At 35.8% G+C, this 27,032-nt stretch overlaps 2 long non-coding RNA genes across 5 annotated transcripts in view; one reads left to right on the forward strand and one right to left on the reverse strand.

Annotated features, from left to right (window-relative positions):
- LOC121039406 (uncharacterized) lies at positions 1 to 25,354 on the reverse strand. Its single transcript, XR_005794748.1, has 3 exons — positions 25,149 to 25,354; positions 22,122 to 22,217; positions 1 to 210 (listed from the first exon to the last, which is right to left on the reverse strand). It is a non-coding gene; the product is annotated as an uncharacterized LOC121039406 (long non-coding RNA).
- The window catches only part of LOC121039405 (uncharacterized), a 106,719-nt gene continuing 90,657 nt past the window's right edge, over positions 10,971 to 27,032 (forward strand). For 2 of the 4 annotated variants that reach the window (XR_005794746.1, XR_005794747.1), the window contains exon 1: positions 10,971 to 11,243. This is a non-coding gene — a long non-coding RNA (uncharacterized LOC121039405). The remainder of the gene's footprint in view (positions 11,244 to 27,032) is intronic. The other 2 variants (XR_005794744.1, XR_005794745.1) reach the window with 1 other exon arrangement.

Below are 27,032 nucleotides of genomic sequence, written 5' to 3' on the forward strand. Positions count from 1 at the left end.
GCTATGATAGGTACTAGGAATAGAAACATGACTAATGCTTGGGGCTTTTCATTTTGTGAATTACAAACATGTAAAGATAGAGCTGCAACAAAGCACTTACCTGGAGAAAACTTTGATTTGGGGACTGGTGAGACTCAAAAAAGAGATGAAGGTGAGAGATGTGTTTGTCCATGGGGCATCGAGGACTGGAACTCAGGGAAAAAATCTGGGCTTAAGAGAGCAGTTTGAGAATCAACATGCAAGTATAATTCAAGGGCATATAAATATAACTGGTGAATTTTTTATTGACTCCCCAGTTTAAAAATTCATTCATGATAATTGCAAAACAAACATATTTAAAAACCATAGAAATGATTAATGTTAAATTCACTGGAATATATATATATTTATTTATATAATTTATATATATACAAATTATTTATATTATATATGTGTGCGTGTATATATATATATATTCAGATTTACATATAAACACAACTTAAGGGGTGCCTGGGTGAATTAGTCAGTTAAGCTTCCGACTCTTGATTTTGGCTCAGGTCATGGTCTCATTGTTTCATGAGTTCAAGCCCCACGTCAGGCTCTTTGCTGACAGTGTGGAGCCTGCTTAGGATTCTCTCTCTTCCCTCTCTCTCTGTCCCTTCCCTGCTTGTGCACTCTGTCTCTCTCAAAAATAATTTAAAAAACTTAAAAAAATGTAAACACAACTTACATGCACCTACCCTGAATATGTGTCTATGTATATGTAACAGATCACAATAAGGCCACCATACACAACCTGTTCTTGTAACTGCAATTCACTGAATAAGCTGAGTTGGGGAAGCTGGAGGGTGGGCAGATGAGACTGAAAAAGACTGGCTGTATGAAAGGAAAGGAAGCTGTCTAAGAACCCAGAGAATAGGGCCATGTATGACAAGGACTGAACGACTTCTAGGAATGGAATCATTTAATGTCAAGTTCTACAGAAATGATTAACTGAGAGGAGAACTAAGAACAATCGATTGGATTTGGCAATTAGTATCCTGGATCTGACCTCTGCCGGAACAGCTTTTGCTTGACTGCTATGTGACAATGAGGGATGAGAAGCAAGGCAGGGGTGGCAGTTGTGAACTTTTCCTGTGAGAAGATTCACTTGAAATGCAAGAGAGTAAAGCATGAATATAATTTGTGAAGAAATAACGTGGTGGACAAAGAGAGGTCTAAAATCTAAGAAAAATAGGGAATAACCCATAAAACAAGATTCTGGAAGTGGTCAGATGTAATAATAATAAATTAAAAAAAAGCCTAGGTGAAGTATTTGTTTATACACAAAAAGAATTTTGTTTTGCTTGTTTTTCCCTTTTGAGTATAGTTAAGTTTTTAGGTGTAGGAGTGAGAGTTCAATTCAAGGATCTTAACACTATGGTCTCAATCCTTTACTGAGACCACACTTCATGTGGCTTATACATGAACCAAACTGAATTTTATTTCCTCTTGCCCTGGTGTATCTATCCAACAATTTACTTATTGCTTTGTTTACTTCATTCTCTCTTCTCCAACCTCTTCTTTTTGAAAGTTTCCACATTCTTTTTTTTTTTTTTTTTTTTTTTTAAGGTCCATAACAAATTACACTTCCTACTGGAGCTATCCTCACCACATGATCTAATTCAAGTGTGACTTTTCACTATCTGGAACGTACAAGTTAGTCAATGTTATCTCCAAAAACACCACCAGTATAGACAGAATACTGGAGGAAAGCAAGGCAAATATAATTGGGGGTGGTAGTTCAAGAAGAACCTTTCGGGTACATAATCTTTCCCAGCCTGACAACATAAGAGAATCTTACAGGTAGTGAAAGGGGTTCTTTGCTTTTTTTTTTTTTTAATTTTTTTTTTAACATTTACTTGTTTTTGAGAGACAGAGAGAGCACAAGTGGGGAAGGGGCAGAAAGAGAGGGAGACACAGAATCTGAAGTGGGCTCCAGGCTCTGAGCTGTCAGCACAGAGCCCGATACGGGGCTTGAACCCACAAACTACGAGATCATGACCTGAGCCGAGGCCAGACACCCAACTGACCAAACCACCCGGGTGCCCCAAGGGGTTCTTTGCTTTTTAATCTGGTTCAGTAGTTTCAGAAATTATATACAGTTCTCTTAAAGTTTAATTCAATCCACTGCTTTTTAAAGCACAAACTTCACTTCTATTATTAAACAAAATGTAAATTAAATTTGTCAATAAGAAAATGTTTATTTAATTTTTGCTTTGTTTCTGATTAAGTTTCCAAAAGGTGGTTTGAAAGTTTTATTAAACTGTTTTCATGTGAGTTTTTATCAATATATAAGAATAAAATTAAGAAGTATAATAAAAAGCACTATTAATATAATAGTCAAAGACAAATAATGAGAAGAGCCAGGATTTGGAGTAAGAAGGCCTGGCAGTGCAAATGTATAGTGTTGTGTATGTCACCTCTCAGGTCCACATGCTTCCTAACCTAAAAATAGGGTATTAAAAAGTATCAGTTGAAAATACTTTTGTAAAAATGTGTTGTGAACCACAAAGTCTTGTGAAACTATTAGCAAACTTTTTTAGAAGCATTCACATAAAAGGATATTGTTTTTAAGATTTATTGTAATTACAGTAGACAATTATCTGTAAGTTTCACAAACTTTGATGTCCACATTGACACCTTTGCTTCTTAACACTAAGCACAAGTTGACAAATGTTCCTCAGCAAATGCCTTTGTTAAGTGAAGTAATAGTGAATAATTGGCTCTATCTTGAGACCAATTAAAATAATTTCATTTTTGGGACGCCTGGGTGGCTCAGTCGGTTAAGCATCTGACTTCACCTCAGGTCATGATCTCACAGTCCGTGAGTTGGAGCCCCACATGGGCTGTGTGCTGACAGCTCAGAGCCTGGAGCTGGCTTTGGATTCTGTGTGTCCCTCTCTCTCTCTGCCCACCCCCACCCCCTCACTCACGTTCTGTCCCTCTCTGTTTCTCAAAAACGAATAAATGTTAAAAAAAAATTAAAAATAAAATAATTTCATTTTAGTCTGAAAAATCAGAAAGACTTAATTACATGTCTTAAATATAGATATAAAATATTTTGATCTGTTTTTAGCTAATGAGTATTTAACTTTAGATTTTGATCCTAAAATCATTTTTCCTTTTGTTCATGTGTATAAAATATTTTAATCAGAATTATTACAAAATTGATTATTTTTCTGTGTGAAAATATTTGGGAGAAAAAAAATGTATTTGGAGACTAGATGCCATTATGTCAATTTAATCTGTTAATTTTTTTCTCCACAGAAAACTGTTCACAATTTTGCCATTTTCATTTTAAATTTACTGACATTATTTTTGCTAATATTTTTTTTCTTATCATGTTCTTAACATTTGATCCATTGGTTGTTTTTTGCCTATATAAAATATTATCCTTTGTAATGTATCCTACTAGAATTTTCTTTGGTGGCCATTATTTCTACCAAATCCAATGTATTTGCATCAAATTGAATATATCCCAATGTTACACCTAGGGTTTTATCTATTTAAAAATGTATTTGTCTTGCTTATTTGTACCAGTCATATTCATCAAAATCTTAAATACTGAAAGTTTATGTTCATTTGTTGGCTAATCTTAGGGAAAAAATATATGACTTTCAGATAGTTTAAGATTGAGCTAATGTCGAAGGCTGATTTGTTGTATGGATAAGCCAATTCTTTCTTATTTTTGAAATCATTTTGTGTCTTATCAATGTTTCTATTTGATTTTGAAACTATATAGTGTGCTTTTTCTTTTCTTAGAGTCTGCAAAATAAGTTAGCTTAAGAGGTATCATTTAAGTTGATACTTCGAAGTCATATATTTGGTCAATTATCTGTGGTCCTGAATAATATATTCTAAGGCTTTTTCCATTTCCTAGAATAACTAAGGCAATACAAATTATTTTGTGCGAAATATTAGTGATAAAATACTCATGAGTTGGTCGTGAGATATTTCAATGAGGAATTCATAAAAATCAAAGCAGAATGTGTTTGAGAACTGAAGAGAAAAATATTGTAATACAAGAACAGAAATTTTAAATAAATATAGTTTCAGGAAAAATGTTCTAATACTAAAATCATGCTATGAAATATCCTCCCATGGGAAGTGTGAACACTTCAGTTATTCAAAACCAGCCTGGAAACAGCATTAAAAAATGTACCCTTGGGAGTAATTTTATACAGTGGTTGAGTTGACTCGGATCCTAATAGGCCTTTACCATATCTGCTTGGTATGACTTAAATAAAGCAGCAACTTTTACAGTATTTGCCATTGGAAAGTAGAAATTTAAAAATAATGTGACCAGTGCAGGTAACATGATTCTTTTAATAAAATGCAGTCACATTTTACTAACCCATCAAATATTAGGAATAATGATGATTTTCAAAGAATTTTGGAAATAAAAAATGTTATGAAGTGTTGTCAGGCTCTATTACACATTTTTATTCGTACATATTACTTCTCTGGAAAAATAATTCTATAAGCTGAAAAGTGGAAAAGCAAGGGGGGTAATATAAGAAGAAGAAAAAGTAAATAACAGGAAAAGCAGAAAACATCTGCTAAGAACTCTGAAGGACATCAGACTTTAATGGGACCAGTTCCAGCATATGTAAGAATGTGTTTTTATTCATTGGTAGCATGCCTTTTTTAAGGTCAAATATAAAGAATACTTCATTGGTTAAACTTTTGAGTATATGATCCATAATATTTCAGTTCATTTTTGTCTTTGGAAATATGTAAATATGTCTGAAAATAACTATGTAAACTACAAGTCCAGAAGTTAAGAGTAGTTCGATCAACATATATTTCCATAGTAGAGTATTTCCTATTTATTAAAAACTGTCAGTCTGATGCTCTTTAAAAATAGCAAAAGTCAACAAAATAATGTCTAAATATATGCATGTTTAAACTTAAGTTGAGCTATCTAAATATTATATCATACTTTTTAAGAAGAGCTGGAACACAGGATCATTCTGTTCTTTTATAGTCATTACTAAATATGACAAGAACACTTCAGGGCTTATCCTGGTTCAGGCTCATTCCATTAAATAATCCCCACAAAAACTGAGATGGGTATTTTATTATTACAAGTTTTCAGATTATGCAAATGAGGCATAAAGGAGTTAATTAACTCACCTAAGTTATCACAGCTGGCAGGTTGCAAAGATTTAATTCAAACCCAATCATTCTAAATCCAGAGCTCATGTTCTGGGGCTTTGTACAAAGCATTTAAAATAAGTTTACTTAATAGTATTTGGGCATTACAGAATTAACATAACAGAGTACTGATATATTTTGTAGTAGTTGTGTAATTAATTGCTATTTCTTCTTAGTAAGTGTTCTTTTGTAGCTGTAGTTAAGTCTTACTTTCACTCCTAGGTGCCTAATACAATGTCATTACATAATTCTGTGGATACCTGATGCATATTTGTTGAATAAATTATGTCTTACAATTTCACAGAGGAAGTTGCTCAGACAAAAGGAGAGAGAGCAATATTTGAAAGCTACTTTTATATTATGGAGTAAGTTTTTTAAAAATTTTAATTAAGTTCTGGGGCACCTCGGTGCCTCAGTCAGTTAAGCATCCGACTCTTGATTTTGGCTCAGGTCATGATTTCTTGATTCCTGGGTTCAAGCCCTGCATGGGGTTCTGTGCCGACAGCACAGAGCCTGTTTGGAATTCTCTCTCTCTCTCTTTCTCTCTGCATGCCACCTGCTCCCACCGCTCAAGTTCTGTCTCTTAATGTCTCTCAAAAATAAACATTAAAAAAAAATTTCTAATTTTGTGATGATTGAAGATTCACTGCAGCCTTAAAAAAATAATATTGAGGGTTCCCATGTACCCTTTACCTGGTTTATGTTCACATGACAATATTTTGTAAAACTATATAATATAGATATGATGCTGAGGAAATTGAGAAACAACCAATTCATCTTCTTCAATTTCCCCAGGTTTATATGTATTCATTGCATGTGTGCATATTGTGCATATGTGTTTGTATGTGTGTGTGTGTGTTTAGTAGTATGCAATTTTGTCACATGTATCAGTATCAGTTCAGGTAACTATCATCCCAATCAAGATACAAAACAGTTACATCACTACCAGAGTACCTGTTATAACTTTTTAAATGCTCTCCAGCTCTTCTGCCTTCCCTAATCCTTAACAACCACTAATTTGGTCTCTATCTTTATACTTTTGCCATTTCTAGAATGTTATGCATGGAATTTTAAATTATGAAATCTTTTAGGATTGTTTTTTTTTCCCCACTCAGCATAATTTCCTGGAGACTTATCCAAGTTGTTGTATGTATCAATACTCATTGCTTTTTATTGCTCAGTAGTATTCCACGGTATGTATGTGCCACAATTTGTTTAATCTTTCATCCGTGGAAGTACATCTGAGTTGTTTTCAGTGTTTAGTTATTACAGGTAAAGCTTCTATGAACATCTGTCTATAGGTTTTTGCATGAACATAAGTGCTCATTTCTCTGGGATAAATGTCCATGAGTGCAACTGCTGGGTCATATAGTAGGTGTGTGTTTACCTTTATAAGAAAACTGCCAAATGTTCCCAGGGGCTGTGCTATTTCACTTTGTCACTGGCAATGTTTGAGTGATCCAGTGTCTCTGTATGCTTGCCAGCATTTGCTATTGTCACTATTTTTAATTTTAGCCATCTGATAGGTGTGTAATAAGATCTCATTGTACTTTTAATTTTCATTATCCTGATGGCAAATCATGTTGAACATTTTTTTACATGCCATCAGTTTGTCCTCTTTGGTTGTATATAGATGGCCAATTTTATTTTTTCCTTTGGTGACATGTCCATTAGTAGTTGTCTATTTTCTCATTGGATATTCTTTACAGTTGAGTTTTGCGAGTCCTTCAATAATCCAGATACTTATGCTTTGTCATTTTTATATTCTAGATACTAGTCCCATGTGTAGTTTGCAAATATTTTCTCCCAGACTGTAGTTCATCTTAAAAATCTCTTAATGGAGTCTTCTGTAGAACAAAAGTTTTTAATTTTGATGAGGTCCAATTTATCCATTTTTATTTTATGGATTGTCTTTTGTTTCCATTTACGTTTCTCAAAGTTAATCCTAAAACTTTATTAAATTGCTTACATAGTATGTGAGTTTTTATCAATATAAAAGAAGAATAAAATGAAGAAGTATAATAAAAAGCAGTTGAACATTAATAGTCATATATAAACTGGGTATTGAATTTATAAAGCAGTTATTAGGTTTAAGATGGTCTTCAAATGATCTAGAATATACTTTATTAAATATCTTAACATACAAATTAGATCATAATGTTAAAAAACTCTTATAGACAATAACCCGATAAATATGTGCACAAAACATTCATTTAGGAAATGCTGATCTTAGATGTTTCTATTTAAAAGCTGGCAGCATAGTCTTTTGAAAATAACAACTGCCTAAACATATCTGTAGACTTTTGAAAAAATGGGTGTATATAATTTATCTACAGTATTGCTTTAGTATAATTATTTTATTTTGAATGATTCACATAGAATCCTTATGATCTAGAATCTGAATTCTCATTAGTACTATAATGTCCTTCTGAGATACAATGCACTTTCTATTATTTTTTCAACAGGTATTCACTGAATACCTACTGCATGCTAATATTGGAAATGAAAATAAAATCAATGGTTGGTCCTTGCCCTAGAGCAATTTATTAACCAACTTAGAAAACAAACATTCACATTAAATTTATAATATCAGTAGCTAGCATTTACCAAAAGCTTACTATTTTCCAGTTCTATTCCAGGTTCTTTACTTGTATTCCATCATTTGCTCATACAAATAACCTTATAAGGTAGGTACTATTATTTTCCCTCTTTTACAGAAGTAACTAAAGGACAGTTTGAATAACCTGCCCAAGATCCCACAGCTAATAAAGGCAAAGTTACCATTGAAGCTAGGCAATCTGACTCACAGTCTGTGCCTTTATCTTTCCTCAATATTGTTTCCTAAGAAGGGAAATAATATCGTGAGGCTGACTGACCAGGGCCAACCTTTGTGTCAACTGATTCTGCAGTTTACATTTTACCATCTATACCCCTTTGCCAAACCAATCAGTATATTGCCACAACCATTTTTGGAAATTATATATTTGGGGAAATTATTTGGTCATTATAATGGCCACGTTTGATTACATATTTGGGAAAACTCCTACTACGGAAACATCTTCAACTTTATTTTGGGAGTCTCTTTCAGAACCATTGTCCCTTCTTTTGAACTGCTGTTGGTTGGACTGGTAAAAGCATTGCATTTAATGTGGAGGTTTTATTTCCTGACTGGCCATGTTGACACATACAAGGAATCAGGACAACAATGTAGTAGGTGATCAAATAAGCCTACTAGAGTTGAAAGTTATTTGGTTTATACTAATATATTTTAAAGGGTACTTCTGTACTCAAGTCAAATTTTGATTGTTGACACTTTTTTATTTAAAGAATTTTTAAAGGTTTATTCATTTCTCAGAGACAGAGCATGAGCAGGGGAGGGGCAGAGAGAGAGAGGGAGACACAGAATCTGAAACAGGCTCCAGGCTCTGAGGTGTCAGCACACAGCCCGATGTGGGGCTTGAACTCATGGACCGTGAGATCATGACCTGAGCCAAAGTTGGATGCTTAACCGACTGAGCCACCCAGGCACCCTGATTGTTGATATTTTTAACATTCATAAATTTAGGAGTAAAAGTAGTTTTTTGTTAGTAACTTCAGCAAATTGTTAACAGGACTTGAATTATTTTTCAATAGGTGTACTTTTACTATTGAGTAAAACATTCCAAATATGAAATTCAGTCAACCCTTTTCCAGAGATGACTCAGTAATTTGGGCTTTTTCTTCCTGTAAGTCACTTAATTTACAGCATATCACTATAAATTTATAATTGCCTGTCCCCATAACAACTAAACCACGAAAACCAAAGTGCATACTAATTCTTTGCTATTTCATTAATTAATCTAATCAGAAAATTTTAGTGAAGGCTGTTTTTATTTTATTCAGGGGTGCATTCTCTCCACATCTTAACATTTTGAAATTGAGGTACATTATATAATCCATGTTGAAAAAATTTTAAGGTAACATCACTTATTATTGGTTTGTGATGTTGCCATTTTCATTACACTATTGGGTTTTTTTGTTTGTTTGTTTTTTAGTGTAATTGATGTACAATTTACATTAGTCCAGGTGCACAACTTAGTGATTTGACAAGTTTATATATTATGCTATGATCACTACAAGTATTGCTACCATCTGTCCCATTACATCGCTATTACAATATCATTGACTGTCCTCTGTATCCTCTACTGTTTATTCCCATGATGTACTCTTTCCATAACTGGAGGCCTCTCCCCTTCACCCATTTTGCCCAACCCCCACTCCTCTCAACCATCAGTTTTTCTCTGTATTTATCGTTCTGATTCTGCTTTTTGTTTATTATTTTTTAAGATTCCATTTATGGCCAGAATCATGTGGTATTTGTCTTTCTTAGTCTGACTTATTATACCTAGTATAATACCCTCTAGTTCCATCCATGCTGTCTCAAATGGTACAATCTTATCCTTTTTTATAGTGGGGTAATATTCCATTATGTATATATATCACATTTCTTTATCTATTCATCTTTTGATGCACACTTATGTTGCTTCCATGTCTTGGCTACTGCAAATAATGCTGCAATAAATATAGTGGTGCATATATCTTCTCAAGTTAGTGTTTGTTTTTTTTTTTTAATTTTCTCTGGGTAAATACCCATTAGTGAAATTATTGGATCCTATGGTATTGCTTTAAAAAATAAAATAGAACTTGTGGAACTCCCATACTGTTTTCCACAGTGTCTGTACCAATTTACATTCCCACCAACAGTGCACAAGGGTTTCTTTTTCTCCACGTCCTTGCCAATGCTTGTTTCTTGTCTTTTGATTTTAGCCATGATAACAGGTGTGAGGTGGTATCTCCTGGTTTGGTTTGCATTTCCATGATGACAAGTGATGTTGAGCATCTTTCATGAGTCTCTTGGCCATCTGTATGTCTTCTTCGGAAAGATGTCTACTTGGGTCCTCTGCCCAGTTTTTCATCATAATCCACATTGAATCCCAAAACATTGGTAAAGCAGTAATTTGCCACATGGTCCTCCCTGCCTGTGAATTTAACTATGTGTAGGTGAATGTTTATCTAATTATCGATTCAGCTAGGTTACTTGCAAATTGATAACCAAACAGAAGATTGAATTTTAATTTAATTTGGAACCATAATTGCAGCCCAAAATTCAGAAAAAATTATTACATTGGGATGCAACACTGAAGTGAAAAGCATTAGGTTCAGAAGAGCATAACATAGATCTGCAAGATGAGAAATTATAAACTGAGCAAATATTTGTTGCTGGAGCATTATCTTCATATTTTTAAAGCATCAACCAAGTGACTTATAGTACCTAATTAGAGAAAAATACACACGGATATAAAGATGAGTTTCATTTTCTCATTGAGACATCTGAAAAAGGATTGCTGGTCATACTCCAGACAATGCAATTAAGGATGGGAGAAATTGCCAAATCCCTTGGAACAGAACGCACAATTTTCAAAGCTAGGAAAGTTTGCTGTGATGATTCATACATCATGAATATCTATGTCTTAGATACTGAGCATGTAACTTTCAAAGGCTTCCAGCTGACTTCCAAGAGAAGCTGTTAACTTCCAGAGATACATAAGTCTTTTAGGGAGAAAAGGAAACCTTCAATTTAACTAAATAGGAAATGTAGATGAAATCTTGATATTCTTTGATACGCCAAAAATTATAAAGTCAATCCTAAATGTGCTAAAGCAGTCAGGATCATGAGCATAGAATATAAAAAGCAGTATTTTTCTGTTATGTAACTGCATATGCCTGGAAGCGATTCAGAAGATTTGGATCCTGAATTATTTTTTTTTTTTTTGGATCCTGAATTATTAAGAACATTTGTATATTCTCCAGGGGCAGGAAGTCTTATTACATAGCTGATGTCCAGAGGCCTCTAGCCTATAAATAGGATGTCTCACTTGTCTCCTAAATTCTAACAATGAGCTAAAGGAGGAGAGCAAGAGCTAAAGGAGGAGTAAGAAGGAGATGCTAAGAGGAGAGAAATGAATAAATGGCCTCTAATATTTGAGAGTCTGCCAGAAGAGACAGCAAAAAGACATTGAAATAAGGTAAGCAGAGAGAAGGGGATGGGGGAGCCAATGGAATGTGCTATCAAGGAGGCCAGGAAAAATTTATGTTTCTAGAAGGAGGGAGTGACCAACCATTAAATGCTGCTGAGATATCCAGTAGGGTGAAAGCTGAACCATGTCCACTGAATTTAGTTACAGGCAGCTAATGCAGACTGAAGGAAAGTGGTTCTCATGGAATAGTGGAACAGAATACAGGTTAGATTGGTCTGAGAAGTTAATGGACAAATAGTGGAGACTAAAATTAAATAACTCTTCGTGTAAGTCTAAGTGTATAGAAGACATGAGCTGAAGGAGCCCTTAGGGTGAAACCTTTTTAAAAATTTTTAGATGGAAGAATTTAAATGTGAAGTTATCAGGAACAGAATAATTCACTGTGGTTCAAACTGCAAGTTATGACTCATTAGTGTGTTGTGACAGTAACTTAGTGAGTGGGGACCAGCATTAAAGAAAAAAAAAAGAAAAGAAAAGAAGACAGAATATCAGCATATCATGCATGATAAAATAATCTTATCTTAAGAAATTTTGTTTAGGGGGCGCCTGGGTCGCTCAGTCGGTTAAGCATCTGACTTCGGCTCAGGTCACGATCTCACAGCTTGTGGGTTCCAGTGGTCAGCTCAGAGCCTGGAGCCTGCTTCGGATTTTGTGTCTCCCTCACTCTGCCTCTCCCCCACTCATGCTCTGTCTCTGTCTCTCTCTCAAAAATAAATAAACATTAAAAAAAAAAAAGAAATTTATTTGTATAAATTGTCTACTGCAATCCACAGTAAGAAATATTTTGTATATTTATACATGATACATCTTATATATATTGTAAATGTATATATTATATATGACACTTATAGTATACATGTATGATATGTATATATTGTGCTGCAATGTAATATATATTTCTTATTGTGGGCCACAACAAAACTTGTTGTGGGTTGCAGATACTCTGAAAGTAAAGTATTAAATGTTGGCACACATTCTGGAGAATGTGACAGGGAGGGGACACAGATTACATGTAGAGGATCTGGCCTTCAAGAAGAGGAGAAACATGTACTTTTTTTTGTATTAGGAAAGCAGGAGGAGATGATTGGTATAAATGCAGGTTAGTGATATACTTGGCAGCAGAATGCTGGAAGGAAATACTTTTTGATGCCTCCGATCATTGTAGTTTAATACAGTGGAATCATCTGCTGAGAGTAACGAGTAGAGAAAAAGTATCATGGTTTGTAAATAATGGATGAAATATGAAATATTTGTTATAGAAAGTAGATCAAGATGATTAGAGAATGATACTAAGATTGTGTATTTTGGGGGTTGGAGGGAGGGGAGGGTGGATGATGGGTATTGAGGAGGGCACCTGTTGGGATGAGCACTGAGTGTTGTATGGAAACCAATTTGACAATAAATTTCATATTAAAAAAAATAAGATTGTGCACTTTTTGAATTCGTAGGAGTGTCAATCCATTTAGGAGTGTTCAGGTATCTGAATGTAGATACAGACACAGGGAATAAAGATTGTTGGGTTCAGGGTTGGGGTTTTTCCCATCAGGGGCTTTGAGAGAATGAATGGACAAGGGAGGTTAGTGTATTGGTACCAAAATAACAGAAATTAAAGATTGTAGATCAATAAAAAATGTAAGGAGTTTGATATTTTGGAATAAAAGTAAAGAGGTCAGTGGAGCTGGAGGTTCCTGAGAGTTGAGGCTCCTGAGCAGGCATGTGGAATTTTCACCAGAGAGTGAAATGTTTGTGATTTTGGAAGTGGAAATTATTTCAGTGATAATTTGTCAGTGGAGACAGTATGAAATGTACCATTAATGATAAGGAAGTCATGGAACCTTTATTTTTATTTTTATTTTTTTTTTAAATTTTTTTTCAATGTTTATTTATTTTTGGGACAGAGAGAGACAGAGCACGAACGGGGGAGGGGCAGAGAGAGAGGGAGACACAGAATCGGAAACAGGCTCCAGGCTCTGAGCCATCAGCCCAGAGCCTGACGCGGGCTCGAACTCACGGACAGTGAGATCGTGACCTGGCTGAAGTCGGACGCTCAACCGACTGCGCCACCCAGGCGCCCCAGGGAACCTTTAAAATAAGATGTTGGGTAGATTGTCCACATGGACATTGAATTTTCTGAGATGATGGCAGAAATCAAGGAGAAAAGGGATACTCTGAGCTAGGTACCAAAATCTTGAGTGAATGAGATGAATTGGCCAAGAGGTTGGTAGATGAAAACAATGAGGAACGGGAGTTTTTAAAAGTGTATGGAAGAGCTTTTGTAGAGCAAGGCAACAATGAGAACTCAAGCTCCACATGTAACCCATGAACTATCAAAGAAGATAGTATTGCCCAAGAGCATCAGCTCTGGATTCAGACTGCATGGACTCCCTTGATGGTTTCGTCTCTCTATATAGTTCTGTGACTTGAGAAAGTTGTTTAATCTCTCTCTCTGCCTCAGTATAATACCTCTAAAACATGAATAAAATTACCTACCTTGTAGGACTGCTGTAATAATTAAGTGAAATACATTTATGAAATTTATATATGAAATAAATTCATGTATAGTATAGGTTAGTGCTTGTACACAGGAAATACACAATAAATACACCAACAAATACACTTTACTGTCATTATTGGCTATTATTTTCTAGAATGTTTGAACAACCTCTGTTTGGGAGAGCTATAAAAGGTTTCTCAATAGTCACCTAATTTTTAAAAAAAAAATTTCAATGTTTATTTTTTTGAGAGATAGAGAGAACACAAGCCAGGGAAGGGCAGAGAGAGAGGGAGACACAGAATCCGAAGCAGGCTCCAGGCTCTAAGCTGTCAGCACAGAGCCCGACGCGGGGCTCGAACCAACGAACCATGAGATCATGACCTGAGCCAAAGTCGGACACCCAACTGACTGAGCCACCCAGGCCCCCTCACCTAATTTTTTAGTTAAAGTAATGTTTGAGGAAGCTGGTAGTGTTGTAAGGATTTACTGGTTTTATAGAAAGAGTTCCAGAAAGCCTAGTGAAATTATTTTGGAGGCAAAGAAAGTATGAGTGGATGCTAGATGAGGGGACAGACATACTAAGAATCATAGACATGAGAATAGAGCTAGGGACAGCTTAGAGAACTTGTGTTCACAGCGACACTGCCGCAATGACATACAGTTCACACTGAATTCTCACAGAGGCTGGGATAGAAGGCATGGATATGAGGCAAAAATGCATTTAGTACCAAGAGTTTTTGGATAAAAGAAGGATATTTTGGCCTTACAGATTTCATACATATGTGATCTGGAAGAAAGATCTTATAGATGTGGAAAAGGTGCAATGTTTCCTTTCCTTCTAGTGCCATCAGCTACAATGAGAGCAACTGTTACTAGCAACAATGGGTAAATGAGCACAAGCCACATGCTCTCATGGAAGTAATAGAAGATGCACATTGGCCATAATTCCCAAACTTATCCAACTGGTATAATTCCCCCTCACCCCAATCACTGTTGTTTCTCTATTTTCACAAAAGTCATTATCATAATCTTAAACTAGTACATTCTTCTGTACTTATTTGTTTTGTTTACTTGAATTTGAAGACCATGAGAGCAGTGATTCTCTCTCTCTTATTTAGTATGGCATCTACAATGCCCAGATAGTCACCATGTTGTCAAATGGAGGCTACGCCTTCTTTCAGTTCAGGAGACTTATATACACTAATACATGGAGTTACTTTGCCTTATAAAAGTATCATATTGCTGTGCAGTGCCTACTGCTTGATGTAATTTGCCATTTGGAATTTCTCTTTCTTATGATCCAAAAAAATGGAATCATGATGAGTCACTAAGCACCAACTAATGGTTTTGTTGTATAATAGTGTAAATAATTGTATTCTGTCTAAATTTAGAATTATTTCTGTGAAACTTCACACATTTTTTCTTTCCCTTAAGTCCTCAGCAAGATAGAACATTTGGTTCATCCAAAGTGCTGTGCTTGAAAAGATGCAGAGGAAGTTTGACAACTTACCAATGCATTCCTCACTACACTGGCCTCTGCACCCCTCTTTGACTTTCTTTCACAGCCCTCAAGATGAAGTGACATTTGTTGCAGGTTTATAAAGATCCAGTAGCTTCACGAAGAATTCAGAATCTTTGGCACTTATTTTTTGCTGGGAACAAATGGTCAATTGGAAAACTATCCTCAGCAGAAATGAATAGACATTACGGAAAGCACAATTTTCTAAATAGCAATAAAGTGGTAACTTCATATAGACGTTTGCTTTAATAGTCCTAAGGGATGGCAGGTGTTTTTTGACAGCAAAGGCCAGATTCAACATTTTTTAAATTAAGCATCTACTAAGATTCTTCATCATGATTCATAGTTTGTAAAAGGATTATAATAAATGTTGACATTTCTATCTTTTGTTTTATTCTCTGCTCCTTTTCAGCTTACTTTGTTGAAATTTCTTAAGGCTTAACCTGGGCCCTGCTAAATTATCTTTATTCACTCTTTACCTGTTCCAATTTCAACCTGTATATACAGTTCATATACTCTCCTAAGATCCAGATTCATATATCCAATTGTCTTCCTGACATATCCACTCAAAAGGGCTGACGTTCTCTCAAATTAAACAAGTGCAAGAAGAGATTTATTGTTCCTCATTCACCAAACCGAGTTTCTTTGTCTTTTCCTCACTCTGTTTGGCCCCACCAAACAGAGTCTCATAAAGCAAAAATGTTACTATTTTTCTTCATTATTTCTATTTCATTAGGAAGGCCAGTCAAATCTACTTCAAAGGTATGTTTGCCATGTGCCCACTCCTTCCATCCATCTACATCAAGTCACCCATTAACCCTTTCTGTATTACTTCAAGTGTCTCCTGACTGTATTGACTTCAGTTTCAGAAAAGCTTTCCTTCCCAGAGAAACATCACGCCTCTTTTCCAATTTTTTGCTCTCACAAAGTGTAAGGTAGGGCTCTCATGAGCCTGGCCTGGGTCCTACGGGTATCCCAGAACCAGGTACTAGACCAGGTGGAAAAACACTGCTCTAATTCGTCAAGAGCAGCTATGTGGAATTCTGGTTCAAGTGGGGTCAGCCCTACTCAATCCACAGGGACAGAGAGATGGGAAAGATAATTCCCTAAAGGAACATCAAGGCACTATTTCCAACAGAAGAGGAAATAGATGTTGGGAAGGCAAAAACAATGTAGGTGTACCACTTTCACTGTCGCCTTCCTGCAACACGTTCTCCGTGTATCAGATCAAATGCTTATTTTTAAAACTCAGGTTCTATCATTTCACTACCTTTCAAAACTCTGTTCATGGTTATTCTTGCATTTAAAACACATTTCTAACCCCTTGTAATGGCTGCCAAGTCCAGGCAGTATCTGGAACCAGCCCACTGTTCAGTCTTATCTCATGCTACTTTCTCCTTCACCCACCACACTCTTCCATGAAAGTTATTTTTATAGCAAAATTATTTTCCCACATCAGGGCATTTGCACTTGCTGTACCTCTACTTGAAAGTATCTTTCGCCCATTCTTGCTATCCTGTTCTTCTTATCCTTCATGTCTCCGCTCAAATGTCACTTACCCAGAGAGGCTTTCTCTGCCTACACACCCCTACACTCTTAGTTTTCTACTGTGGAGGCTATCTCTTTCTTGCATATGCTTCTCACAAGCTCTAAACATTAGTGGCTTTTGTCTATCTTCCCAAATGGCATAAAAGCTCCAGAGGAGAAGAGCTATGTTACCTTTTTTCATCACAAACTCAAAACTTCCCACAATCTCTCTGGGTCAATATGGTCTGGATCACTGAATCCTTAGGGCTATTTCTGCCATTGTTCATTTTGTATATTTACTTACACATCCCTGGATACCTGCAGTGCTGCATCAGCTGCTATAATATCTAATTGTTTTTGCCACTAATCCTCTGTAATGCTTATTCTATAGCAGCATTAACAAAGTTCTTTAGTCAATTACTTAAATATTTTCCTATCTTTAAAAAATACCTTTATTTTGGGGCGCCTGGGTGGCGCAGTCGGTTAAGCGTCTGACTTCAGCCAGGTCACGATCTCGCGGTCCGTGAGTTCGAGCCCCGCGTCGGGCTCTGGGCTGATGGCTCAGAGCCTGGAGCCTGTTTCCGATTCTGTGTCTCCCTCTCTCTCTGCCCCTCCCCCGTTCATGCTCTGTCTCTCTCCCAAAAATAAATAAACGTTGAAAAAAAAATTTTTTTTAAATAAAAAAAATAAAAAATACCTTTATTTATAAATATATATTAGTCTTATCTGTCTTCCTGTAACATTACATTACATTCCTTCCCCGCAAGGGAACAGATCTAATTTTATCCATTTTTAAATCAATATATCCTCCAGTTACTGTGTCACGTAAGCTTTATTTTTCTGGTTTCTTTACATTTTCAATACCTTGTAAGGTCTGAATAGGCTATATTTACAGTCTAGACCATAGCTCATGAAAATGTAAGATAAAGTGATAGCATAGGTTTTAAAATACCAAATGTAGAAGGAACAGAATACAAATGTTTCCGTTTATACCTTGGAATAAAGTCAACTAAGAAGCATATCAACTAGCAGTATTCAATGTATGGACAATATTTATCTACAAATATGTGAGGAAGAAGAGGCTAGTGATATTTTTTACTGGACTAAACAGTATATTTACAAGATTATAATCATATAAGGCTGTGCCCATTCCCTTTTTTCAGGCATAAGACTTTATCACATACTTTTGGCATATAGAGTGTATAATTTTTATTATGTGGTGAAACAATTATAGTAAAGATTGACTAATCAAATGTTTTTAAATGAGGATTAAATAAATTGCCTGGCATTAAAAATGTCTAATGATAAATCAGAGTATAAATTACTTTTTAGAAGTGGATTATGGATTAATTTATAGTTTTTTTGACTTAAAATTTAATGTAAAAGCTATTACTATAGTGTAAAATTTAACATTATCATTAACATTTGTATGATGTACATTCTTCAGGTAGAAATCAAATTGTTGTCAGGGGCTTGGCAACAGACATGTTGAATCAAGTCCAGCGTGCCATGGTTCTGTGGAAGGATCAATAACGAGCATTCTCAACAATGTACCAAGAATTGTTACAGGCATGGAGTTAGGTACAGAAATCAAGGGGACAGACAGGTATTGCGGAGGAAAAAAAAGGTGTTCAGCTTCACTGATATTGAAAATATTTTTTTATATGGTAGATTTTGCCAGGCATTTTGTGTTTTAAGCACCTTTCCACTCCTTTCAAAAATAGTCATAAAATTATTAGGAGGCAAATCACCTGTTTGCAGTCATTACACCTAAATTCTTACATGGATCCTTACTTCCTTTCATACAATTGTGCCTAGGATTTTTCAGATCTTGTCAATGACAGTACTACAGGGCTATCAATTGGTGTTTTTAAGAGATCTTCAAGAGAAAATAAAAAAAAATTAAACAGACTAATTTTTAGAGTAGTTTTAGGACTACAGGAAAACTGAGCGGTACGTTTAGAGACCTCTCATAGATCTCCTCTCCCCTGCAGAACTTCTATTATTTTTCATTATTTTTAATGTTTCTTCAATTGTTATACTAGAGAACTGGCAGCATTCAAATATGACCTCCATAAATAAAATTTACTCTAAGCATCTCTAGAGCTACAAACTTTACAGTCATGATTAAAAGTATGGTCTTCAGTATCAAATAGTGGCATTTGTGGTCAAATCCTGTTTCTGTTGCTAGTTAGCTATGGAAACTTGAGCAAGTTTGTTAACTCTTTTGAGCCTTAATTCTATTGTCTGTAATGTAGGAATAATAATAACCACCTCATGAGGTTGATGTGGGGATTAAATTAGATTATGCAAATATAGCATTGATACAATATCTATCATAGTAAAGAGTGGGTGCTATTATTTTTATTACAAATGAACAAATGTCATTTTTTAATAGCAATGTTATGGAATTTGAGAAATATTTAAGGAAAAGTTTAAGGATACTTAATTTATGGCGGAAAAGTAAAGTAAAAGGTAAAGGAGAACCCTGGGCTTTGGAGTGAAATTGTTCAAATCTCAGTATCACTACTGAAAACTGGGTGACTCTGAACAAGTAGTTCAAATTACCTGATCCTCTATTTCTTAAACTTGAAAACGGAGATACTGTTACTTATATTTAGTCTTGAGAATTAAATGAGATAATATATCTCCCAAAGTGTGTTTAACATCATTGGCCAAAGCATCTGATTATACTTCCATAAGAAACATGCATATACATAGTAACCTTTTCTGATTGTGTGTGGTGATAAACTAGAACTATGAAAAGTGTGAGCTATTTGATATAATTCATTTGGGTGCTCAACAAAGCTTTTTATTTATTTTTTTATTTTTTTAATTTAATTTTTAAATTTTTTAAAAATTTACATCCAAATTAGTTAGCATTTAGTGCAACAATGATTTCAGGAGTAGATCCCTTAGTGCCCTTTACCAATTTAGCCCATCCCCCTTCCCACAACCCCTCCAGTAACTCTCAGTTTGTTCTCCATATTTATGAGTCTCTTCTGTGTTGTCCCCCTCTCTGTTTTCATATTATTTTTGTTTCCCTTATGTTTATCTGTTTTGTCTCTTAAAGTCCTCATATGAGTGAAGTCATATGATTTTTGTCTTTCTCTAATTTCACTTAGCATAATACCCTCCAGTTCCATCCACGTCGTTGTAAATGGCAAGATTTCATTCTTTTTCATTGCTGAGTAATACTCCACCGTGTGTGTGTGTGTGTGTGTGTGTGTGTGTGTGTATACACACACATACCATATCTTCTTTATCCATTCATCCATCAATGGACATTTGGGCTCTTTCCATACTTTGGCTACTGTTGATAGTGCTGCTATAAATATGGAGGTGCATGTGTCCCTTCGAAACAGCACACCTGTATCCAATGGATAAGTGCCTAGTAGTGCAATTGCTGGGTCATAGGGTAGTTCTATTTTTAACTTTTTGAGGAACCTCCATACAGTTTCCCAGAGTGGCTGCACCAGCTTGCATTCCCACCAACAATGCAAAAGAGATCCTCTTTCTCCACATCCTCGCCAACATCTGTTGTTGCCTGAGTTGTTAATGTGAGCCATTCTGACAGGTGTAAGGTGGTATCTCATTGTGGTTTTGATTTGTATTTCCCTGATGATGAGTGATGTTGAGCATTTTTTCATGTGTCAGTTGCCACCTGGATGTCTTCTTTGGAGAAGTGTCTATTCATGTCTTTTGCCCATTTCTTCACTAGGTTATTTGTGTTTTGGGTGTTGAGTTTGATAAGTTCTTTATAGATTTTGGATACTAACCCTTTATCTGATATGTCATGTACAAATATCTTCTCCCATTGTGTTGGTTGTCTTTTAGTTTTGCTGATTGTTTCCTTCACCGTGCAGAAGCTTTTTATTTTGATGAGGTCCTAGTAGTTCATTTTTGCTTCTGTATCCCTTGCCTCCGGAGACATGTTGAGTAAGAAGTTGCTGTGGCCAAGATGAAAGAGGTTTTGCCTGCTTTCTCCTTGAGGATTTTGATGGCTTCCTCTATTTTGAGTTTATTTTTGTGTGTGGTATAAGAAAGTGGTCCAAGTTCATTTTCCTGCATGTCGCTGTCCAGTTTTCCCAGCACCATTTGCTGAAGAGACTGTCTTTATTCCATTGGATATTCTTTCCTGCTTTGTCAAAGATTAGCTGGCCATACGTTTGTGGGTCCATTTCTGGGTTCTCTATTCTGTTCCATTGATCTGAGTGTCTGTTCTTGTGCCAGTACCATACTGTCTGGATGGTGACAGCTTTGTAGTATCGCTTGAAGTCTGGGATTGTGATGCCTGTCAAGACAGCTTTTGACAGATTTCTATACCAAAATTTACCTACATATAAAATTCCTAACAGATTTCTAACTGTGATTTTATCATAATTGACTTTAGTAAGGTATTGTAGGTAAACAGAAATAGCCACATCTCTGTGCAGACAGTCGTCGTGCCATACACCCTCACCCTTTCCCTCTATCTTTATTCAAAGCGCTCCATAGTTCTCAGCTGTACGATCTTGGGTTAGTTACCTATCTTTGTATGTTTTCACAATTCAGCTATAAAATATTTATTATGGCAGGACACTTAATAATGCAATTACATATAAAAGATGTGTGTGTGTGTGTGTGTGTGTGTGTGTGTGTGTGTGTGTGTACATACACACAAAGCTCTTGCATGGCCCCTGAAGGTGAACAAGTTAACAACCAAAGTATAGAATTTAGTAGGGAGTCAAGAGAGAAGGGTTCTCTTCTCCCTGAGAGTGGAAGTTTTTTTTTTCTAGCTTTTGTGCTGGAGTGTTAAAGACAAGTGCATGCTCTGCTTGGGAAGCTCTCTGTTTAGAAAGGTCAAACAGATCTATGGCAGGGCCAAGATAAAGCAGATATGGAATAAATTTGTAGAGTTGATCCTGTCTAGGATTTAAGAATGAGAGTTGAAAAGTTTATTGCTTTGCAGAAGAGAGTAAACAGAGCTTGTAGAAAGCTTAGCTAAGAATTAAGAATGTGCATACAGGTGGCATCTTCGACATCATATTTCTTGTCTTGAGAGAATAGGAGAAATATTCGAGGGAGTCAAATTTCTGGCTAATGATTACCAAAGCGGTTGTAGGTTTTGTCCCCCACGGGATCCAAACTAATTTAACACTTTTAATGACAATATTTGATAACATACGTTGGTTTTTGCTCTGTTTGCTTTGTTTTGTTTTACAAACAGCACTAAATTATGAAGCAGTGTAAAATCAAAGTTCCGAGAGACTTAGAGACAGATGAAGAGACTGACTTTTAGGTAGGTTAGCATCATTTTAGGCAGAATAGCATCCCCAATTCTTACCACACCTCGTGACAGAGCTTGGGTGAGTCCACGGTTTTCCCTGCCAACTGGTCTTCTCAGTACACCATGATGAAAAGCAGTAGATGGAGTTCTATGCTGTGAAGTGCAGAAATACATCCAAATAATAGTTACATAACAGTAAACAGTAAGATTTAAGTAAGCATTACATTTTCAAAAAATGTTTTACAAGTGCTGGTGACATTTGAAGAGTGGCCAGCCACAGGTGCTTTCTGATGGATCTTTTTTTGTAGGATGTGGAAGCAGGTGATGGGGAGACTTCTACAGGAATGGGGTTCGTGAGAAGACTAGGTCCTCTCCCTGTCTTTTGAGCATGCTAAAAGTTTCTATCCTTTTCTGTCTGGAAGCTATACATTAAAAGATGTAGTTCTGAGTCATTCTAATAAGATAATCTTTGTATTTTCCAATCAGTTCAACTGTTTGATAGTATTGTAAAAATACAGCTATTTAGTGAGCCATGCAGTTTCTTCAATGCTGAACATTTTTGGTACTATCTGACAAAAATATTAAATGAAAGGCATTTATATATTTAAAATATATCTAACATGTATTTACAAAAATCTAATACTTGTTTAGATATGCAGAAATAATATGAGGAAAGGAAGTGAACCATAAACTCATTGACAAATCATGAAAAATGACTGCTTCACATCAGTGCATATTGCCCAGAATATGATTTTTTTATTTCTTAAAGCACAGTGATACATAAATATAAAGAGGAACAGTAAAAGAAAAAGCAAAGTATTGAATGCTCTGTAACTGCGAGTTTCATAATCTACAATGACAAATACTAGAATAGTTGCTGAGGGTAGATCATTGGCATTTCTTTAAGTGCCTAAAGAGCATCTTTTACTGGGAAGTAAGTGCTTCCAGTATGTCATTGGATTTATGATTATACTGGCTTATTTCCACCTAGTATGTTTACATGGCGCTTGAATTTCAGTTTACATTTAGTAATGTGTTTAAAACATTTTCATTTATTATCAATCTGATTTTTCTGGGCCTAGCATTTGTTGATAAATGCAGGGGAAATTGCATATCAACAACCTGCAACTTTGTCAGGGTCAGACAAAATCAGTCCTCAAATGTTCCTGCTCACGCTGAACAAAGCTGCATTTTTGGTGATGCGGGTGATTGATGTCTCTAGTCACCTGACAGCATATTTTATTTAGAAAAGATTATGTCCTCCCTCCCCAGTCTTGACCACATGGTCAATTTTTAACTAGGCTCTTTTGAGAATCCTTAATTTCCTGATTTTTTTTCTTCACATCTTATCTAATCTTCCAATGTCCAACCTAAGGTAGATCATAAAAGTGTATATTTTTAATTTCTATTCCCAATCTTACAAGCATTTACAGACATGGCCATTAAATTGGCCTGATTAACACTGGGTCCAGTTTTATCTCCCTTGCTAAGAATGGTCAGTTCTAAAGAAATCAAAAGGAAACTAAAATGTATTGACTGGCATTGATATTTAATATATCTTTTTAACCAATTCTACCTGCATGATACCTATGAAATTCACCTCCTCCTATTTTTTCCACTGCTTTTACTCAAATTGAATATTCCAAGTATTTTTGGAGGACTGGCTTACTGGAAAAAAAAAAAAAACCTTTAACAGATTGTCTTATGTCCAGTGTAGGTACATGAATTCATTTTAGATGTTGCTCTCATATGGATATTTCTAAGCTATAGTTCTTATCATATTATGCTTTTGTTTAAAAATTTGGAGTGGCTTGTCATTGTCCCATGGTAGATTGCAAAGAGGAGTGAGCATATTTAAGTGAAAACACAAGATGATGCATTATGATATGGGAGGAACAATATTAAAACTTTACTTGTATTATTATAGTAATAAAGAATATATACTTTATAAACGAGTAAATACATTTAAAAGTGTGGAGTGAGATACTTTCTAATAAAAGTACATTGTTATTAATATTGGAAACCACTAGTGTTTAGAACGATATCCAGGTTACTTAGCAGGCATTCATTTTCTCTAGAACCTTTACCTTAAATATCTCTTTGCACTGTATTATCATTCAGTCTTTATGATAGTAAAACTGAGATGATTTTACCACAGAAAATCCTTACTTTCCTTCTGCCTAGAATATGTCCTTCTATCTGTAGGCTCTAATCTTAACCATTTTTCAAATTCCAGCTCAGAGGCTAATTCCTTTGTAAATATTTTAGTAGTTAGAACAGCTTGATTATAAATAACAGAGAACCACTCAAATTGGTATGATTAATAAAGGAAATAAAGGCTGGTGCCACTGAAAAATTAAGATAAAGGGAAGGCTTCAAGTGCATTCATCAGGCCCCAAAGTCATTTATCCGTGATGCCCTTGACTCTCCATTCACGTGATTGTTGTCCTCAGGATGGTTTCCTTAATGGTTACACAATGTTGCAAGGATTCTAAACCTTACATTTGCATTCCACATCATGTAGAGCAAGAAAGAGAGAACTGCCTCCCTCCCCCCCCCCCCCCCATTTCAATAAAAGTCCTTGGCTTTACACTGAATTAACTTAGGTCATGTGCTCACTCATGTGGCCAGAGAAATGATGATTAGTTTGGGTCAGCCAGGGCCTACTTTTAAGTTAAGCTAGTCAAGGTCTACCCCTGGAACTGGCAGGTCATTAATTTCATGGCTGCTTCATAATGGAGATAAAAACAATATATTCTGAGTAGGTAGACAACAATGTCCACCATAAGCCTTAAGTCATTTACCAGCTAAAAGTAGACTCTTCATCTCCTGAATTACGATGACACTTTGTTTATGTACTGTCTTTTACTCTTATTTTTCCCTTGTGTTATTGTAACTTTCTTTCATATTTACTAGGCTTTAAGCTGCTTAAGGGGCAAGTGCCTATATCTGATTCATCTTTTTATCCAACTTCCTCCTGTCTAGCATCTGGCATAGTGCTTTGTTAACTTATTATTATTTACAACAAATGAATACATAAATGAAAAATAAGCACATGATTGAATGATTGTGTAAAATCGTTACCTTGAAATATAGGTTTCCTTTCATTAGAAGATTTCCAAGCAGGTGTGCCTGGGTGGCTCAGTCACTTAAGTGTCTGACTTCAGCTCAGGTCATGATCTCATGGTTTGTGGGTTCAAGCCCCATGTCAGGCTCTGTGCTGACAGTTTGGAGCTTGGAACATGGAGCTTGCATCAGATTCCTTCTCTCTCTGCCCATCCTACACTCGTGCTCTGTCTCTCCTCTGTTCCTCAAAAATGAATAAATGTTAAAAAACTTTTAGAAGGTTTCCAAGCAAAGTGTGGTTCAACATATTCAGATATGGAAAGGAAATATTCATGAGAGAAAAGCTGGATATAATTATCACTAAGAAAACTTCCATTTCAACAGCTTATATATTTAAGATTTGATCTTCTGAGAGAAGGAGTATCTTTTAAATGTCTTCTTCTCAACTACATATGTTTTGTAACCCACAGATAGTCCATGAAAAAAAATGCTACTTGTGCAGAATAAAACAAAGGAAAGTACAAAGTGATTGGGAAGGATGGCATGTTAGCCTGACAAATATTATGCTTCTCTGAACAGGAAGAAACTTGAACTTGGACATTTCTTGCTTGCATTTAAATGAATAATAATCACTTAACACTATTACTAGACAAATTAGTTGGCCTTCTTTTGAAACGATAATTTCTTCTCATCAGAATTTTAATTAAATGAATAAAGTGTTTTTAAGGTTTTTAGTTTTTGAGCTTCCAGATTCATGTTGGATGAAGATATTGTTTCATTTAATATAGAAGCTATAGTTAATGAAAATTATTTTTATATGACTTTACTTACCAGAAAACTCCCCCATCCCAATGCTTCATTCAAACACTGAATATTAAATCCAAATTGATCTCAAGACCCACAGACACCATGGCCTACCTGAATGAGTACTCCATGTTGGTGGCTTATCATCAAAAACTGAACCCATGATCTGCCCCCATCAAAACAGCTTCTCTTCTGTTAGGTGTCTTGGTAAGTGACTTTTTCATCCACAGAGTTGTTCTTTTCAGAAACCAGGGAGTCTTCTTTGACACTCCCTCTACCTCATTCACTCATATCCAATTCATTATCAAATCTTGTCAATCCTGGGGCAGCTGGGTGGTTCAGTAGGTTAAGTGTCCAGCTCTTGATTTTGGCTCAGGTCATGATCTCACAGTTCATGAGATTTAGCCCTGCATCGTTGGGCCCTGTGTCACTGCTGGAGCCGGGCCAGCTTGGATTTCTCTCTCTCCCCCTCTCTCTCTCTCTCTCTCTCTCTCTGCCCCTCCCTCCCCCATGTGCTCTTTTTCTCTGTCTCTCAAAATAAACAAACTTAAAGAAAATCTTGTCAGTTTTACTTCCCATATTTACAAAATGTGTGTCTTGAATGCGTTCACTTCTCTCAACCTCTATTGCCACTACTCCAGGCCGCCATTATCAATTGCCTGAACTTTGAAAAATAGCTTCCTAACTCGTTTTCCTGTTTCTAATCTTGTCATTCTTCATTCTAGTACCCATACTTTCACCAGAGTGTTAAAAAAAACCCACTAAAAGCAATTAATAGCTTTCCATTGCTCTATAGATAAACATAAATTCTGTAAAATTTAGGCAATATAGCTCCCACCTGTTGATGAATCCTTATCTTTGACTAATCCCTCTCTCTTCCTTACTTCGCTCCATCCACACTGACTACTTGGTTCTTGAAATACACAAAATTCTTTTGACTCCATGGCCATTGTACATCCTGTTTCCTATATGTGAGACATTCCCTTTGCCTCCCCCATCTCCCCCCCTCCTTCCCTCTTTCCCTCTCTCTCTGTCTCTGTCTCTCACACACACACACGCACACACACGCACACACACACACACAATTTCTTCCTAGCC

Source organism: Herpailurus yagouaroundi, unplaced genomic scaffold, assembly GCF_014898765.1.
Source record: "Herpailurus yagouaroundi ecotype Mexico unplaced genomic scaffold, PumYag 180, whole genome shotgun sequence".
Taxonomy (NCBI): domain Eukaryota; kingdom Metazoa; phylum Chordata; class Mammalia; order Carnivora; family Felidae; genus Herpailurus; species Herpailurus yagouaroundi.